Source organism: Athene noctua, chromosome 11 (genome assembly GCF_965140245.1).
Source record: "Athene noctua chromosome 11, bAthNoc1.hap1.1, whole genome shotgun sequence".
Taxonomy (NCBI): Eukaryota; Metazoa; Chordata; class Aves; order Strigiformes; family Strigidae; genus Athene; species Athene noctua.
In genome coordinates this window covers 11,506,051-11,525,400 of record NC_134047.1, presented here as the reverse complement: position 1 = coordinate 11,525,400, position 19,350 = coordinate 11,506,051, and the positions used below count along the sequence as shown (strand labels likewise).

General features: G+C 44.9%; 1 protein-coding gene across 4 annotated transcripts in view; it reads right to left on the bottom strand.

Moving 5' to 3' along the window:
* Positions 1 to 19,350, bottom strand: part of NEXMIF (neurite extension and migration factor) — a 171,051-nt gene that overhangs the window by 52,637 nt on the left and 99,064 nt on the right. For all 4 annotated transcript variants that reach the window (XM_074915237.1, XM_074915235.1, XM_074915234.1 and 1 more), the window contains exon 2: positions 5,303 to 5,437. The gene's annotated coding sequence lies outside the window, so the exon portion shown is untranslated. The remainder of the gene's footprint in view (positions 1 to 5,302; positions 5,438 to 19,350) is intronic.

Below are 19,350 nucleotides of genomic sequence, written 5' to 3'. Positions count from 1 at the left end.
TGCTTTGCACTTGATGAAAATGTCTGCTCCCTCACACACACAAAAAAATTTAAAAAAAAAATAAATACAGCTCTCCCTGCAGCCAGCGATGCATACTAGATGACTGCCTTCTCAACATGAGAGCAAAAGGGCAAATGAATCACATTACACTCCATGAATAAAAACAGTCTTAATGCAACAGCAACTTAATGATTTCATTTTCAATGCACTAGACTGTTTGGCCTCATTTGCAGAGGTGCTGAGCATCCCCCAGTCCCACTTCAGCTAATGGGGACAGCAGGCACTTTGCACTTTGGGACTCTCCCCCGAGCCCTGTACACACCTAGGAAATTCTCCTACCTGGCAGGGAGGCTTTCTCTGAGCTCTGTGAAATTAAAAGATGATAGCAGGGATGAGCTTGGGCCAAAGACTCGGATCTCAACCTGCTGCACCTGGCTCCATCCTCAGGCAGGTGGATTAGGGTTTGCAGCTCCATTTGAACAGGGTTTTATTCCCTGTGCAGTGAAGAACCACCAAGCCCTGCCCGTGGCAGTGCCCAGGCAGCACCGGCAACTTGCAGCAGAGGGCAAGCCCTCTGCTTGTGGGGATGTTTGCCATCAGCACTGGGAGGCAACCAAGGCGTTTGCCTGGCCAAAATATGCACATCCCCTATGCACAAGCTGAAGATGGCAGTACGAGCCCCCCTGAAATGGATAAAAAGGCCCTTCCAAACCACCCCCCCCTTAGCAAGGTGCTGACAGAGGAGTTATAGAAAAGCATGTAATGGAGGGATGGCAGAACAAAACAAAATCCCACTGTCACTGCATTATCGGAAAGAGGCTTCTGCAACAGACCAAAGCCAGCCAAGTAGCAACACCAGCACACATGCATATTGTGAATAAACTCTGCTCGGACCCTGTCAGGGTGTCAAACATGCCACCTCTCCTTCCCGAGCTTTTTGGGCTCCCTATGGCATTTAAAACAACTCCTGTTCCCGCTCTGTTTGATAAACCTTGCTGTTTTCTTTTAAACATCCTGCACTGGCAGTGTTGCTCAAAGAAAGCCCTGGTGTCCACGACCCTGTCACAGCCAACAGGATGGCAGTGAGATGGTGTGAGCTGCACCCCAGCCTTGGTACCATGCTTCTTGGGAGGAATTTAAAAAAAAAAAAAAAAAGAAAAAAAGACCTTCACTATTTTCCTGTGTCTGTTTGGAAAATACATCCCAGGACAACCTCTCCAAAACAACATCAGTCCTCTGGCAAACAAAAGGAAGTCAAACGCAAACTATTTATTGCCAAAACCTCTTCCTTCGTTGTAAAGTACTGTTTAATTTTATCCCTTAGGCATCTATTATCTCATAGCCCATATTATTTTTCCAGCTATTACTGCTTAATTTTCCCCATCCAAAAAGTACGTACAGACACAAGCCAATTTCCGTCTTGGCATAATTGTTTATGAGAAACAAACAGCTGTTTCACTGGGGTCCTAACAAACAGATAGTGAATCGATGCTTCTCATCTCTTCATTAGCTTCCCACAAGAAACCGGCTGTCATCACGTGTCCTCTGCCACCAAGCATCGTCCCCCTCCCAGCCACAGCCACTAATGAGCGAGGACCCTCGCTGATGAGGGGGGACCTTGCAGAGGAGGGAGGAGAAGCTGGGGGGGATCCACCGGAGCCCCTCATTTACAAACTCACGCTGCGGTGGAAATAAGGGCTTACGCTGAGCATAAACATTTCTTTTTTTTTTTTTTTTTCTTTAAATAAAAGCTGCTGAATTTTAATCAGAGCTTAAAATAAAAAGTAAAAACCATGGCTAATGGAATATGCTTATCAAAATGCTTGGACTGCTATTCTTTTCCATTCCTGGTAGAATTTGGTTTTGTTTGGGTTTTTTACCAGCAGAGCTTCTGTGAGGGCTGAAAGTTTTTTGTAAAATGCTACTGCTGACCACATAGGTAAGCACAGGACCTTCTCAAGATACAAAGTCCATAACCCTCATTTTACAGAGACCATTGCAATGTGATTGCCTGTGCAGCAGCGCAGGAGGGAGCAGCGCACACCCAACAGAGGTGGGGTTTGCAGAACAGACACAAGGAAACAACCTCTGCTTCCCAGACTATAGCATGGAGTGGACAAAGAATGGCCAACAAGCTTAGGAACTCATTAAAAAAATTATTGAAGCAATTAAGGAATATGCAAAATTGCAGAATATTGTAAAGGAATGCAAGACACTAGCCAGAGTTACTAGCAAAAGCTGGGAAAGACAAGGTGTGTCTGTGTGTGAGATGGACAGAAAGCTGGGTGCCAATTCTTGTCTGCATTCCTGCAAGTATTTTCCATATAGAAGCATGTAATTCAGCCTAATTTCAGCTTGGGTTAAACATTTGCTGAACCACCGCTGACATTATCTTCCCTTAACATGCAGCTATTTACAGTAGTGTTGGGGTACTCGGTGCTTGCAGAGTTTACTTTTCATGTTGTGAAGTGCCCACACACCCAAGGGTTCCCCAAAGAGTAAGCAGAAGAGGATTTCTGATAACAGAGGGAAAACGGAAAACATTTCTCAGGAAGCATGCAAGAATCTAAATGGGCTCAGCACCTGGGTACAGTGCAGAGCATCTCCCACCATCAACCTCGTCTCAGCAGCCAGTCTCAGGTGGGAGGCCTCTGGGGACAGAGCCTACGTCAGACACAGGGACAGCAGCAGGCCTTTTCAGCCCAAACCTTCATGCCTGCCTGCCACGTACAATGCAAGAGGCCTTTCTTCTGCTCCTCCTTCATTTTAATACTTTATTCATGCTTCCGACAAAAGGCATCGCTCACATTTTCCTTTGTCACCTGTCCTGGTTTTAGATGCTCAATTAAAAAAATAAAAGCTCCAAAAGCAGTTGCAAGCATCAGTGCTTTGCAACGCTCTTGTCTTGTCCAGTGGGTGTTACCGCAGCAAATAGAAATTGCAAGCAGAGGACGAATGGCAATGAGTCAGGAAGGCAGAAAGGCGTGAAAACAAAATGAATGGAAAGGCAATAAACCCGCAATATTTCACCATTGGTACTGAGTTCCTGGATAACCCCCATCTATCAGCATTATCAGTGCCTGGGAGCTCACCAGAGCTGTACTTAGAGTACATTAGTGACACTGGCAGAGAAGAGGCTGTGGCCACGTGGGTGCATCACCGTGCCACGGGCTGAGGCCACCATGAGCTGTGGCAAGGGCAATGGCCATACACCATCTGCAGCACCTCCGGATCCTCCTCCAGAACAAAGAGAAAAACACTCAAGCTTTTACTGGCATCCCACATGAAGCAGAGGACAAAACTGATGGGGCAATCCCCGGTAGCAAGATGCCCTGGTCCAGGGAAAGGATCAACCCAGGAAGGGGATCAATGATGGATGCATGTGCTGAAATGCCGTCCTGCTTGGGGATCCTGTCTGTGAAGGTGGAAAAAGGCTCACACACCTCGGGTCTGACTCCAGCAGCAAACCAGGTGTACTGCTTAAGGAATAGAAACCTGAGAAATATGTTTAAAAAGTAAAGTTGTTCCCTGTAAAAAGCTGGAGAACAAATCAAGGAATCAAATTGGAAAAGGGAGACCCTTTTCCAGATGCCCTCAGAAAATACCAGCGCCCTGTCATTCCCCATTTCTCATGAAGTCATAAAGCACAGCAGCTCCTCTTTGGAGCAATGATGGACAACCCCCCTATTTCCGTATCTACAAAGAGATTATAAAAACATTACTAGGAAACAGAGGATAGGTACTACCTCAATCCTTTATTTTCCAGAGCACCAAGTACAAAATACCCAGCCAGTCCACTTTTAGAAACAACCACTTAATTTTCACTTCTGTGCAGAACAATCTAGACAGCTGCCTGCATCTCCTGCCCATCACTGCCTGTCCCTTGCACCATCCCTGCCATGGCAGCAGGAGACCCAACCACGCTTCCAATGCAAAAAGCAGTCACATACGGGATTTGTCTGCAAGTCAGGCTCATGGTGTCACACAGAAAACTGGCACCCCCCGAAAAAACAGGGCTTTTTGTCTCCCTCGATGACCTACAGCTTGGACACAGGTTGGGGTCTCCTGCCCAGGCTGCAAATAAAAATCACCACTCTCTCCCCAAAAAGAAGCTAATTCCCCATTAGCATTGCAGAAAACTCAGGCAGCCAGCAAGAAGAAAGCTTTTTAAAGAGATATAAAAACAGGATTTTTGTATTGAAACACATGCCACAGATGGTGTAGCAGACGAGGATTAATTCATGAATCATATTTCTTAAATGATACAATCTCTCTTTTCACTTCCATACTTTCCCTTTTTGACTCAGAAGCAGGGATTTAAGATGCCCTTCCCAGATATGAATTTTGCATGAACAAACATTGCAGGGGTAAAAAAAAAAAAAAAAAAAAAAGCAGCAATAAACCAGAAAACCCAGATGTTTAAAGCTAAGTTCTCAAATGTAAGCGGATGCATATCCTGTCCATCTACAAAAGAACAAGTGTGGAAATGCAATATATGCAGGTACCAATCTGGGACTAGAGTGGGAAAACGCATTCCCTAACATTTGGAGATTACTAATGCTTCAGCCAGGGTTCTGAATTTCACAAAAGCTGATTTTCTATCTCCTCCTAGCTTATTCTCCACCCTCGCAGCAAAAGAAAAGCCTTAAGGCAAACATTTCCACCGAGAGGCCCTCCTCGCTCTGCCATTCAGCTTTGTCCCTCCTCCAGCCCCCATCAACGTTTTCCTTCAGAAAACGCTGATGCAGACACCGCCAGGTTGCTCTCCAGGAAAGGCTCACGGAGCCCACAAAACCAAGGGGATTGCAGAAAGCAATAGCAAGCCAAAATATCTTGCACCACGCAAACAGATCTACCGTAGCTTGCTATCATAGTTGAGTAATGTTTTAAGTGGAAAAAAACCAGAAGGAAATGACAAAAGAGCTCTCCAGTAGATTAGGGAAGCTGAACTCCCAGCTCTTTCTCAACTGGAAAGCTCTTTCAGACCAGCCAAACCCATGCACAGCCTATGACCACGTGCCTGTGCAGAACCACCACTTTCACCCAGGTAGGAGCGCAGATCAAACCAGGGCGAGAAGAAACAGTACCAACATTCAAAACTCCCAGCACACTGCCCTTCTCGGCACCTTCTCACCTGCAAAAGGTGCTGCTATACCCTTCTTTCATCACCAAATCAGCATGTCAGTCATTTTTTTCAGTTTGCACATAAAGCAGCTGCATATATGCTTAACAGCTTCTTTATGCAGCCTTGCACTTAAACACGAAGCTTCAGGTTAAAAGAAGGGTGAAAAAAAGTACTTACCCTTAAATTATTTCAACCTTTCCCTGCTTTGTGTATGACGTGGGCTTCTCTTTTGGTTACTATTTCCAGATTTGGTCTTTGGGTAGGTGAATGGAAGAGGAGAATGAAAGGAGTTGTATTTGATGACGATGGAGACTGTAAAATAAAGAGAAGCACTTTAGTGCAGAACAGTCCTCTCTATACATACATATCAGATTAAATTAAATTAAATTAGTGACACCTACATAAATGCTTCCTACTGTTTTTATGCACACATACAAATATCACAACTGTCAAGGAGAATGCAGCTGTCAGTGATACAGCAGGGGGGAAAAAAAGAGCAATTTCTAAAATGGAAGGAAAAAAAAAAATAAATCTAACATAACAACCAGCATTTGAACAGCAGCGAAGGGACTTCCATTGGTTTGCAGGAGGGCAGGCAGGCAGGCCACAAGGTAGCTGCCCAAACTGGGCTGCCTACGAAACTGAAATGGATCAAGACCACACGGGAGCACCTGGAAAGGGCTTGAGCAGCAAAACCGCAGCAACAAAACCTTACAAACACTCTTTCACCTCCCAGAATACTACATCAGCTCAGCTGCTTTTGAGAAAGCAAAAAAGGATCCAAGTTTCAAGAAACACAATTCACCCGTACCCTGTAACGATGAAAGGACTCCCAGCACAGGAAGAAATTAATAATTTGGTCACCATAACAGTAAGTACCCCACTAAAAACCAGATTAATCTCCCACCATCTGCTTTAACAGCAGAATTTCTGCTAAGTGGTTTTTCCCTACACAGACCCACATATATCCATGTAAACACACAAACAAACCATTTGGCTTCCCGCAGTCACGGGGTACGCAGCTGCTCAAGAGAAGGGCTCGGTGCCTTTGACGCAATGCCAAGGTTGAATTCCTGCCATCCCATTTACTCCTACACCTTTCTCCCCACTGTCTCCATGCCCTGCTCCCGTGCACTCTCTAAGGCTGCCGACTCATCAGGTGAAGTGCCTTGGGCTAGCTCCCCTCCGCTTGCCTCCCCAGATCACGGTCCATGTAACATGGCAAGTTGAGATCCTTAAAATAAAATTTCATTGTAAGTAACTGAAAAAAAAGAATGAAGATGAGAGGAACGGACTTCCATGTTATTATTTTACTCTCATATTTTACTCTTATACAACCCTCCCATCTTCTGTATGCAACTAGCATCCCCAGCACCACAAGCCCCAGCGCAAACACTGAAAGCACCCCCAAAAATGAGTATGTACAAAATTGCTTAGAAAATGCCACGCCTGCTAGTGGAAAAAACCCAATAAAATCCCTGAGTCAAGGAGACTGTCCTTATTTGGTTGGAAAAGCAGAAAGGTCACCAAAGTAGTATATAAAAATACATGCTAACATTGAAGAGATATAAACACAACACTAAATAACACTTTTTATAACCAGCTCAGTATTTAACACTTGCCCAGTGGCCTTTGATAAATCCTAGGTGCTTTAACAAAGGAAGCAAGCTTTTCATTGCTATTTAGCAGAATGGAGAAAGTAAAGCATAAGTGAATAAAACTGCTCAAGACATCAAGGACCAAGTCAGAAACAAAAAGCCAGGTCATCTCATGCAGCTCCTCCACCACTGAACGCTAGGCTGCTGTATTTAAATAGAAATACTATTGTTAGCCATAAGCAATGCAGACTCATTAACATTTATTTTAGTGTTATAAAATATATTTTTAAATACTTGAAGAAATAATCTGGAGGAAGTGCTAAAGCTCTGAGCATATTTTCAATATGTCCCAGCTTTTCCAGAGAGATTTCAGACCTCCTGGAAAGACACAGACCATCTAAGAGGCTGCAGCACAGGGAGCATGAGGATACCTCCAACCAACCCAGACAAGCAGCGCATGCAAATCCCTTGCCCTTGCTTCTCCTCCCAGATTGTTCAGTAAGAGGTAAATCTAAAAATGCCATTGATTTGAATTACTCATGGACAGCAGAAACCTGAAACTATCATTTCCCACATGTTTTTAATGCGTGTGGGTGTTTATATGTGAATAACACTTGGAAACAGAGGAACCTGATGCCTGTAGAGACACCTCCTCGAGGAGCACACACAGTTCCTGCTGGAACAACTTCCACAGAGCCCAAGGTCAGTGTATAAGTCCCGGCCAAACTGCACCTTATTCCAAAAGCTAATAGAGACAAACCACGTTTGTAACTTTTTATTAGCCCGGCAGAGCAAGAGCAGGACTGGGGAGAGGAAACACTGCCTCTCCCCATCCTCGTGAAGAGCGGGCAGTAGAGGCAGCAGCCCTCACCGATCCCATAAGCTGTCAGGAAAGGGCTTTGGGGGTTGGTTGAGAGGAGCAGCAGTTGGTGGTGGTTTTTCCAGTGGTAGCCGTAAGTACATCCAGAGAAAACCACCGTGTGGGAGGATGCCAAGCCATAGAGGCAGAAGATAGATTCAATGCAGAGAACAGAAACCAGAGGCACACACTGACATATGGAGCACAGTGCCCTATTTTTACCAACTCCAAATGTATCAACAACATAGAGGATGCATTTTATTTTATATATACATTTTATAAGACAACTCCAGTTTTCCATAGGACCCAACTAGCCTTGGACTGCCTGGGACAAAACAAAATGGGAGGAGGCAAGGAGGGAGAAGAAATAGTTTTCTTCATTTTCAGAAAAGTTATTTCACAGTTAGCATTTTACAGGCTCCCCATAATTTAAGAGTGATCTTTAATCACTGTTTCAGTGGCGCAAAGGAAGAACCATGACAATTTCTGCAGTTTCAGAGTGAATTCAATATATGCCCACCGCTCTTTGCCATCCTGACCTTGGAGTCAGTGCCCTCCCCAGGACCAACCTGCCACCCCACTGCTCCTCCCCAGGTATGGGCGGCCGGCTGTGGCATGCCACGATGGAGCTGGAGGAGCCAATGTTCCAATATTTAAAGACACACATCTTTTCCCCAGTGTGGAGACGGAGGGACGTGCTCTGGAGCTCAGCCACGGTGGTCCCTGGCACTGTGCAGATGGCAGTGGTTTGGTTACCCGGTGCTAAACGCAATCTGCAGAAGCTACAGCATACACCAAGTTCAAAGTCAAAATGAACATTTGTTCTACAACAAAACACATTGCAAATGATCCTTAACAAATTTTAACTGTTGGTACAGTCAGATAAGAGCACAGTAGCATATATCATACCCTGTTGTTATTGCAAGCTCAGTGCTGCTAAACATGAGTGGCAATGCAGAGAGATCTATATTTTGTATTTCAGTATAAATTATAGAGCAGCATAATAGACCTGAAGGGGCAGCTCTGCTCTTCCCTAAATTGCTTCCTTCACGTTTCTAAGCCCATTAAATTTCTTCCCATTTAGTTGCTTTATTTTGGTTCCTTGCTGCATAAAATTGTACTGCATTCACCAAGCGGCGAAGCCGAATAAATAATCGCAAAACTTCCCTGCAAAAACTCTGAGCTGTTATGTAAAGCAGAGAGAGTATCAGCAGATAGAGACAACTCGGAGGCAACCTGAGGTTTGGTATTCTGTGTCAGCTTGACACACAGGGGAAATAACCCTTTAATCCAGTGCAGTGTATTTCATTTACTGTAGTGTTATCCAGTTCGAAGATGTTATGAAAGGAATCCCTGGAGAGACTTAAGACTTCAAAACCAGCCTGAGTTTGAACTTAATTCCACCGTTGCAAAAGGCTGTAGCCGTGGAAGATGACCTTTTCCGTACCTTGCATGCCAGGAGCCATTCTGCCTCATAATGTCATGCCAAATTAGAATATTCTCTTTTTGTTTTACTCAGGATTTTGTTTTGTCTTTTCTTTTTAATTAAAAGCATCTGTCACTATTAATGAAGGGGGGGGGGGGTGTAAAAAAAAAAAAATCAATAACACAGATTAAAAATGGTGGCATCAAGAGGTGGAGAGAGCAAAGAAGCTAGGTAATTAACAGATGGACTTTCACCTCTGTGTGAGCTCGTCACCAGAGCCCAGGTCAGGACCCAACAAGCACTGGCACCATCTCCTTGCTGCTCATTGACCATCTGAAACAAAGGGATGCTCTCACCCCATCACCACCCTGGCCTCCTCCCAGATACATCCCCCAAAACTCACCGGTGGCAGAAGCTTGGGTGGTCTCTTTCCTCTTCTTGGATAGGAAAGAAGAGGGGAAAAATACCTTTAAAGTGCAGATCTCAAAGTTGCTCAGGTCTTGCCAAGGTTATACTGAATAAAAGTTCAGATATATTTTTAAAAAAGACCATAAATCCCTGTTAGTGAAACAGAAGCTGGTGGAACTCCCTGTGATGGCAGGGATGAAGGCGTGTGGTCTGATCTTCAAACAACTGCAGGAGCTTCACTGACCAAGGGGTATTTTTAAGCAATGCTGCAGGAAGCTTATTAAAAAAGTTATGGAAATCCCAGTTAAAGCTGATTGCTAATGTTAATCATGTTCATGGACTTTACTGTTTCGAGGTGAACCATAAAAGGCCAGTTTTCACTCGCTGTATCTTACAATTCGGATTGTGAATGTAATTAAATGGAAATTTCTATTTTCAAAAAATACAATTCCCTCACAAAATACTAAATTAATTACAAAATGTCTCCATAATGTGAAATTATTTAGCCTGTTAGAGCAGTACAAACAGCTTTATTGTATCATTAATAGTTAGAAATGTTCAGTCAGCACAGTTGAAAAAAACGTAAACTAAATATGTCAAGGATACATTGCTTTCTACTCTCACTATTTTTTTAATGTCTTATTTCATGGTAGATAAGTGAGAAATCTTTTTACATGACTTAGTGAGAGGCTCATTTACTCATGCAAATTTAAAACCAAGTGTCATAATACAATGAAATTATAAAAACATATCAAAAAGAAGTTAGCGAGTCACTAAATTTAGCTCCTAATGGAGTTCAACCTGTCTTATACAGTTGTATGTTAATGGGAAGAGCTACAGTGCTCTGTAAACATCAGAGCGCATCTTAGAAACTATCACACGTGCACAGAGTTTCTGAAGGAAGCCCTTCAAGTATACAGCCTTCCACACCTTGATCTAAGGGAAACTCAAATTTTGAACCCTGCCAAGGTTATGCGTACGTCTAGCATAAAATAAATTAAAATGCATTGCAATGATCTCTGTGCAAGCGCTGGGTTCTGCAGAGCCGCTCTGCAAATGCTGGTACCAGTGCAGACCTGGGATGATTCGCAGGCTAGATACTTAACATGCGTAGGGATTTTCTAAATCTGTACAACATATTACGGCTGACATGGTGAGGCGCTGACTTTGTGGGCTGGAAGATACTTAGCAACTTAAGGGCTTGGCTCTGAATCTGGGTAGATCCGAGTAACAAAGAAAAACTGATGCATCTGAAATAACAGCAGCAAACCACACACTGAGGCAGTAGCAAGATCCTGCGTTACAACCTGCTTTTTTTTTTTACTTGCTGATAGTCCGAGGATAGCACTAACATGAGGTCTTTATTCTTGGAAACAATCTTTTATTCCAGGAGTAAGCCAAGAAGATGAAAGGGTTAGAAAAGAAGGAAAAGGGAGAGACAAGGGTAAGATATGACCAGTCCATCTGGTAGACCTTCAATATTCATCAAAACCAAAGCACCAATTAGGCACAGTGGAAAAAGATGCCTCTGCAGAGAAATTGGCTTAAGATATAGGGAGGCAATCTCCTAAAGATAATAATGTCCATACCCCTGCCCATCAGACTGGGGTCCCACCTGGGGGACCCCCCAAGTTCACCGATGGGGCAGCTGCAGCAGAAACCACAGGCGGGAGGGAGCAATACTTCCTTGTGCAACCCTCTGCCAGCTGCCACCTGCTTGACCGCAGCTGAAGCGTGAAACTGGGGTCCAAAGCCCCATGAAAGGAAGAAACAAAGATTCCCTGTGCTTCCTGACCAAGCAGAAAATTGTGAAAATAAGACTCTGTAATGCGAAGAGGTAAGGAAACTAATGGAAAAACATCAAATTGCATTAAGGGCTGTGTTAAAGGTTTACAACATGGTCTTCAGATAACTCCACTGATATTCCTGAACCCTTATTGATCCACAGGTCAAACCAGAAACAAAAGATATCAATTTTAGAAAATACCACTTGTGATACACAAAAACTACCCTGTCCCTCTGCACAGGTAAATACAGAGACCTTTCCACATGAGAAAAAAATCTGCTGCAGAGCTAAACTGTAACTACAGAATCACTAACCTGTCCCTGTCTTGTGAAACACAAAGGCTCATACAAGGAATTAGGGAGATGTCCTACATAAAAGCTTTAATCAATTTGTGAAATTTTGCACCCTTCTTGGAGGCGTGCGACATGGCACTTTTTGCTCCCTTAGATTGCCACAGTTCTCAATTTTATTTTTATCCTGAGTTAGATATGAATCAGGATTTGCAAAAGACAAAACAACACACTGTAATCATCCAGCATGCCAATTAAACTAAAAGATACCCTGGAAATTAAAATTAAATGCCATATCTATGAAAAGAAACAGACAGCTTCCTCAGAAACAACAAAAAAGCCCATATTACAGGAACATGACTGTGGCAGTCCAAAACCATAGCCGAAGCAGTTATATAACTTACTATCATCCTTCACATCTGCATACTGTAGATCTTCATCAAATTGTGTATGTTTTTGCACATTTATCATCAAGATTTATTGAAGTTGATTCCATAAATTTCATTTAGTTGTTCACTGCTGCTATTTGTTTCCAAGGCAACAAATGCACTTTGCCCAAGCTGCACAGTAAATCATGATTGTTCGGAATTTGGGGGTCCCTGCCCCTCGTGCTGCACAACGCCTGCACCTCCCAATGCAAACAACAGCACCGGCTCGGCAGCAGCAATAATTAGTAACAGATTTGGTAGGCATTTACAAAAAAAAGAAAAAAATAAAATCCATGTTATGGAAGAAAAATGCAAAACTAAGCAGGCAGACAGTGGGCTGCCGGCAGGGAGATAGGATTCATGCAAAGCCCCCTCTCCTATCTCATTTACACCTTGGATGACTGAAGGTTGAGAAATCCATTCGCAGGTTCAGGAGGAGTCGGAAGGCTCTTTCTGCAAAAAATAATGATAAGAAAGTCATCTTCTCATTGTAGTCCTTGCAAAAGGGACAACTACAATACTAAGGGAAACAGAAAAGCCAAGGCTTTACAAACATTGCACACACGCCTGAATCTCCCCATCGGCAGCATCTGATGGCTCTGCCTCTGTGAGCACGGGGAGCAAGAGCCTGAGGCACAGAAAAGGTACAGGCAACTTGGGAAAAGTTCAGCTCGGGATAGGGAAAACTCTCAGTCTAAACTGTGATAGCGTAGCATTGTTATTTCAGTTTTCAGGAGCTGAACTGCAGGAGGTGGACAACTCCAAGCACTAACTCAGGGCAAGCATTATTGCCCAATTTCATGCTATTTGAAAAGCAGCATCAAAACTGTCCCATCCACGCCACAAGGTCAATGTTGAAAATGCTCCGGAGCCACCCAGGAGCACCCCTTTCCTCTACGCTGCAGACCTGCACCACCAGTCATAATAATGACCCACCACCTGTGACGTGGGATCGCTAAAACACCTTTTAAATAAAGTGTAGTAAAAGAGGAGACCACAACTGCAAGAAAACAAAAATCAAACGCAAGAGACTGAGCTAAAACACGCTCTGCGCTCCCGGAGACTCCTCCGGGGAAAAGCCTCGTGCAAAAAGCCATTACTTCAGCATTTCTAAAAACAAAACCAATCTCGTACGTGATGCTGATACTTTAATGAGACACGACGTTTTTTGAAAGACAATGCAGTTATTTTTGTTTATCTGTCATAAGCAAATATCCATGACTGCAAATCTGCCATATAAGAGGTAGCTGACAAACTCAACACACTGATGCTGGCCAGTATAGACCAAACTGGAAACTTCACAGTGTGAATCAGGGAAACCCACATTCAGCTTCCAAACCCAGTCACAGGAGTGCCGTGTAACTGCAGCGACTGCAGAGAAGCCAGCCCCAATTATCCAGTGCACAGGAAGCTGCAATCCCTTCCCCTTTTCCCCTTTTTTTAAAAAAAAAATTGCTCTCAAACCCTCTTTGTTGGATAGCACATTCCCTTGGATTCACAAATTATTCCCGGAGTGATTAACAAAGACAGCATCCCTGATGACGAAAGCCACTAGTTTTGCTGCTTTCAGCCTCAGGAATGTTAAAAGATTGTTTGCTTTCTAAGTGCAAGTCCACGTTTAAGAAGAATAAAGAATTTGCTATAGCAAGCTGGATCAATGATGCAGCAAGCCAAGCATGCGACCTCCAGCAGGGTGGCTGGGTCCAGCACTCCTGGAAACAATAAAATAACCTTACACTGCTCCTGTTCAACTGCACAATGCAGGAAATGGGGAAAACATTTACTCCTGACCCTTGATGCAACGAGCGGCCTCCTTCAGCTGAACTGATTGTTCTTATTAACACTATTATTATCAGACATATTCATCCCCTTCTCCCCTTTATTGCAATGACTGGCATGAGAGATGCAAACCTGGCTTTCATCTGTCTACCTGGCTTTTCCATCTATCCTGGTACAACGGAAGCAGGATAGATGGAAATTAAACAGCATCACCTCCAGCTCAGTAGCAGGGAAGAAGGGTCCTCTCACTATCACGTTACAAAGATGGAGCACGGTGGCAACGTGCCGGGCAGCAGCTACGTCCCAGACAGCACCCAGGCGTAATCACCATCACGGGCAGGGATGCTACGCCTTAACAATGGTCACTAAACACAACCTCATTTCTCTGACTGCAGCAAATGAAATCCACCCTGAAAACACCATCATCTCTTCTAACAAGAGACAAAGGTACCGTTGCACTGCTCGTCAGGCTCCAAAGTGACAAACTACATTAACTATCCCAATTAGAGGAGCACTCCAGTGCTTCAGCCTCACCCCTTTACTCCTGACTGCAGTCGCTGCTGTTTACCTTTTACATGACTGTGAAAAATAACACATTCCAATGGCAGCTTCTCGATTTACACTACAAAAAATGAAAAGTAACACAGAGGTCACTGTCCACAAATCACCCTGTTCTTTCAGGAATGGCGTTGGAAATGTATGGTCCTGCAGTCAGGTGATGGCTGGAGAACATCCCCGTGTCACTGACAACAACTCATATAAGAATATTCTCCAGCCAGCAGCACAAAAGCAGGGAGAGGGCATAAATAGCCTTTAAGGAGGGTGTATAAATAGCTATAGGTAACATTTGTATGCTATAAAAATCCCCTTATTTTTGGCCCAGCTTTGCAAGCACAAGTTTCCTTTCCAGTGTTTTGCTTGTGCTTTGGGGACACGCTTCCGCTTCCCTTCCAGCCAGTACATCGGGGAGAGGGCAGGGACTCCTCCAAATCCCCTGTTACACCCTCAGAAGAATGGCAAGCAAGAGAATTTCCCTTGCCAGCTGTTTACAAGAGATCCTATCAAGGCTGATGAGACCAAAAATTGGATACGTTGGGCTAGATCCTTCCGAGAGTTACAGACGTGGGGTGGCTAGAGGCTGGAGAAGGGTTGCAATTGAATATGTCTTCCTTAGACATAAAAACCAAGCAACTACGTGCATGCACATGGGTGTACACAGATTTCACGTTCGCTCTCTCTCCAAAATAAATACTATCTGCCCTCTGAAGTAAGAATCGCGAGCTGCCAGCCTCTGAGCTGGGTGAAAACACATCGAGGAGAGCAGCCGGTGCATGTGCATGTGACACAGGCATCTGCATATCACGCCACCCCTCTGCCTCCCTCCCTCCCGCTCGCCGGGTCCATTCTTACCAACCAGCAGAGGATAAAAATGCTCTTAAAAAGACCTAATTTTCCTCCCCGGCTATTTGTTGGCGATGCAGCCCACGGGTTCATGCAGCCAAAGGAGCGCTCCCTGCTCAGAAAGGGAATGTCACAGTGACAGTCTTGGCTCGGCAAGGCTGTCCCCTCTCTGCCGCAGTATCTGCATCCCCAAAGATGCTCCAGCCCAGCTCTATCACTCTCTACATTTCCCCCCTAGGTTCTCCCCCAGATGCAGCAGTGTCCTGGCACATCCATCCAGCCATGATCTCGCCTCGTATCCCTCTCAAAATCTCACACGAGGGCATGGCAAAGCCAGGGAGGGAGCGACCCCCTCCTGTGCCGCCTCCCCCAGCGCGCTGGGAAGCGGGGCTGCAGAACAAGGCTCGGCGATGAGCGCTGGCAAAGCTCGCTTACCACCCGGTGAGCAGCTCCCCGTGGCGTGCAGGTGGCTCCTTTGATTTCTGATTATTTGTCAGCCTTGCTTCTGGCTGGCATCGTGCCCAGGCCAAACTTTGCAGCAAGCAGGTCAACCCCACCGAACAGCCTCTCCAAATGGTCTCTTGAAGCTCATGCACCCACAAGAAGGGAACATATAGCCCACGCCTGCAGGCATGGCTGCAGCCCGGATTGCCCTGTGGTGGTCCCAACTGCCTTTCCAATAAGGGGTCCTCACCAGCATTTATTGAATGATCTCCTAGCAAAAACCTCACACAGCAAGGAACTGTGTTCCAGCTTTCAACTGGAGCTATTAGAAAAAATCCTGTGGAAAAACACTAATTCATCAAGGCCAGAATGTGGTGTGGGAATATGCCAGTTTTAGCAGAAATCCCATCAGGAATGTCTTGTAAACCTGAGATGCCCAGAGCAGCTCACTGCATCACCTCCCAGCCAGGGAGACCTGGGTCCAAGTCCCTGCTGTGTCCAGCTCCAACCAAGAATTATCTCCCACGCCCCTCCAGGGACAAAGCACATGGAGCAAAACCAGTGGAGTAAAACCGTCCAAGGGGGCTCAGCACCAAAAAAAAAGGCACAAGTGTACGGACAAGCCACTACAGAGCAGCAAACTGCCCTGTCAAATCCACAGCTCCACAGGCTGATAACAGCAGCTACCTCAGTCCCACACTCTTAACAGAGAAAGCTGGAGAGCACAAGACTGTGCTGAGGAGTCTAAGCATCCTTCAGGTTACCGTACAAGCAGCTGGTTAGTTTAGACCTTTTTACTTTGCACAAAACCTGCTTTAATTCCCCCAACATTTCGGGCACATGTGTTTCTGAATCTGGGTTTGGCCCTTCTGTTGAAGTTCCCTGCATGCAAGAGTGTCTATACACAGCGGAGACTATTCATATTTGTGGGAGAATGAGGAAGCTAATTCAGGGCTTTGGCAAGATGAAAGGAAAAACCTTAATTAAAATAAGTTTTAAAACCCATCAAGATTTTTTTTTATCTTATTCAGATTAGCAGCCATCCTAAGATTACACTCTGAATCTAAATGTACTGCTTCTCTTCAGACATTGTGGGCTTTGCACACAAAGCCCTTAAGACATAAAAACTCTTGCCAACCTAATAAAATAAAAATGGGGGGAAAGTACACTGACAGTCACTAAAATTACATAGACTTCGTCAAAGAATACAAGTAATGCCCTTATTTTGTAAAGAACTTCCTCCCCCCTAACCCAGCTCAGAGCAAGCACTCCTGGACGCACACCACTATTAACGTAGGGTCTAAGCAGCTCTTCCTCTTGCACGAGAAAGCTGCCAGCAAAAGGCCTGGTTCATGCACGGGTTCGCACAATAAGGACACTATCCTGCAAATTCTCTGGAGCTGGCAGAAGACACCAAGAAAAGCAACTTGACCTAGCAACTGACCCCCCCATGCTGGGCTCCAGGCACAAGTCCTCATCCTCAGTTTAGGGAACCTTGTCCCTGGGCAAAAGCAGAGGCAGGACAAGGATACATTTCCATCCAGGATGATTTTTAAAGAAAATTCCCGAATAAGAACCACTGAAGCTCTCTTCCTGTTTGCAACACTCATATTCATCCCAACAGAGATGGAGTAATGAGTGATCAACAGTGCAGGATAAAATGCAATTTATCATCACAGTTCCCCAACCCATGACTTTGCATTCACTGTTGTGTATGTAAACCTCAGGCATCCAGCAGCACCTCCTGCAGAGAGTTTTTTTGAGCAACATTTGAAGAATTGCAGCAATGGTCTCACACAAACACATTTTTACAATGAAGAGCAAGCACAGAGAGTGAGAGTCTTCTTACCATAATTCCAACTAAAGAAATTACATATACACAGGGAAAATCCTTCCTGCTTGGTGGTTCCTCCAGTAACACCTATCCTTACCTTCTAGTCAACTAACTGCCCCCCAGCCCTAGAGTACAGAAAAGGATTTGGACTGCTCGCAGCAAACACAGCCCTTCCAACCCTGCCTTCAGGGCTGCGTGGCTGATGTAGCCTGGCTTGCTGCAACATACAGCAAGGCAGGAAGGAGGAAATGCAGCGTCTGCGAGCAAACTGTGCTGTTTGACAGATTTTTGTTCTCCATCCCCACCCGATAGCAGTCCAAGTGAGTGCATTATCCATACTGCATACCAGGTACCATTAGTTTGATATTGAGTTTGCTTTAAGAAAAAGAAGCACCAAATCAATTTCTTGGGAGGATAAACTTGCAGCTAAAGGGAAAAACTACAATTACACTTTTCAGCCATGAAGAGTAAATCAGATGGTGCTGAAATCCCAGCAGAAAACACAGATTAATTAAAGTCTGCACTTTCTAAATCTGTTATTCAACTAAACACAGCTGTTAAAAAAATGATGCCTTTGCTGTAATTTTCATGTACATTCATACCACTGAAATACAGCTAAAAACATTATTAAGTGCGTTCAGTTAGCTGCTGAAGTTGTGCAAGAAAAGAAAGCACACATATATGTTTAATTATGACAAAGATTGTTTTTATTTAAAAGAAGAAATTTTATTTGGGAGCTCAAATGCTGTCTCTGAGGAAGGGACCAAATTTATTCAGTGGGGCGAGAGCAGAAAGGGAACCTTGTGGTGGAGCAAACCAGCATCACCTCAGCAGGGCGGGAGCTTGGGCACTCCCTCCTCCTGCATCACCGGTCCATGCCCATGGCACGCGCCATCCATCAGCCAGATCCCAGCCCTCCTTCTGGTGCAAAACCACTTGTACTTCCAAGTGCTTTTGGCCATCTGTCCGTCACAGGCAGCGCTTCCCAATTTCACTGATTTCATTAACCCTAATATATTTTAAGATCTTACAAAAAACCAACCACAAAACAGTTTCTTTACGGAGTCTCATCTAAAACCCATCAAGGCGAAAGGAGGCTTGTGCTGAACCCTGTTAGCTTTGGATCGAGCTCTGCTTCCACACAGAGCCAATTTATTCATCAGGAGACGGCACAGTTACCGACGCAGAGCTCGGTGTCGGGAAGATGGTACAGGATACACAACCCAGTCCCCCCACGCGCCCCGATCCCCTCCCCCCTGACGCTCTGCGGGGGGCTCTGTGCAGGGTGTGTAACGCTGGCAGAGCACAGCTACCACTGACACGCTGTCAGGTGGGGAAAACACGACATGCCTGAAACAAAAGCTTTCCTTCTCTTTTTTCCCCCCTTCTCTCCAAGTCTACATCAACGATCAAAGTGGAGAGCTCCTTGCTCTGTCACAGAGGGAAGCGAAATTGCCGTGATTTGAATGCAACCTAAAAGGCACTCTGCAATTCAACTCAATCAGTATAAACTTACTTCCCAGCCCTGACGCAGCTGTTCCTCCCCTATAGAAGAGAAAATAATACTTGAACCGTGCCTCCTCTGCAAGGGGGAGAAGGCATGGGAGAGCCCTCACTGCCTCTCAATCCTTTTGAAATCACTTCAGCTTAAAATATAATTAGCATGATCTAATACAGTAATATATTAATATTGGCAATAGCTCCTTGCCTTAATATCAGCCTGTAAAGCCTCTCATAATCTAGACTCATGATCTCCACAGTCCATGGAAAGACAAGGACGATGCCACCAATGCATGCTCGCAGGTATTCACACCGGGGAGGACTCAGGCCCAGGACCTTAGAGAGGGGAAAAGCTGCCCGGCAAACACCAGCACTGGACTGCCTATGCTCAATCAGCGTATCCCTACAAGATGCAACCACAGGTGTGTGATGGTCACCCAGTGACAACACATAACAACATCTGGAACTGCAA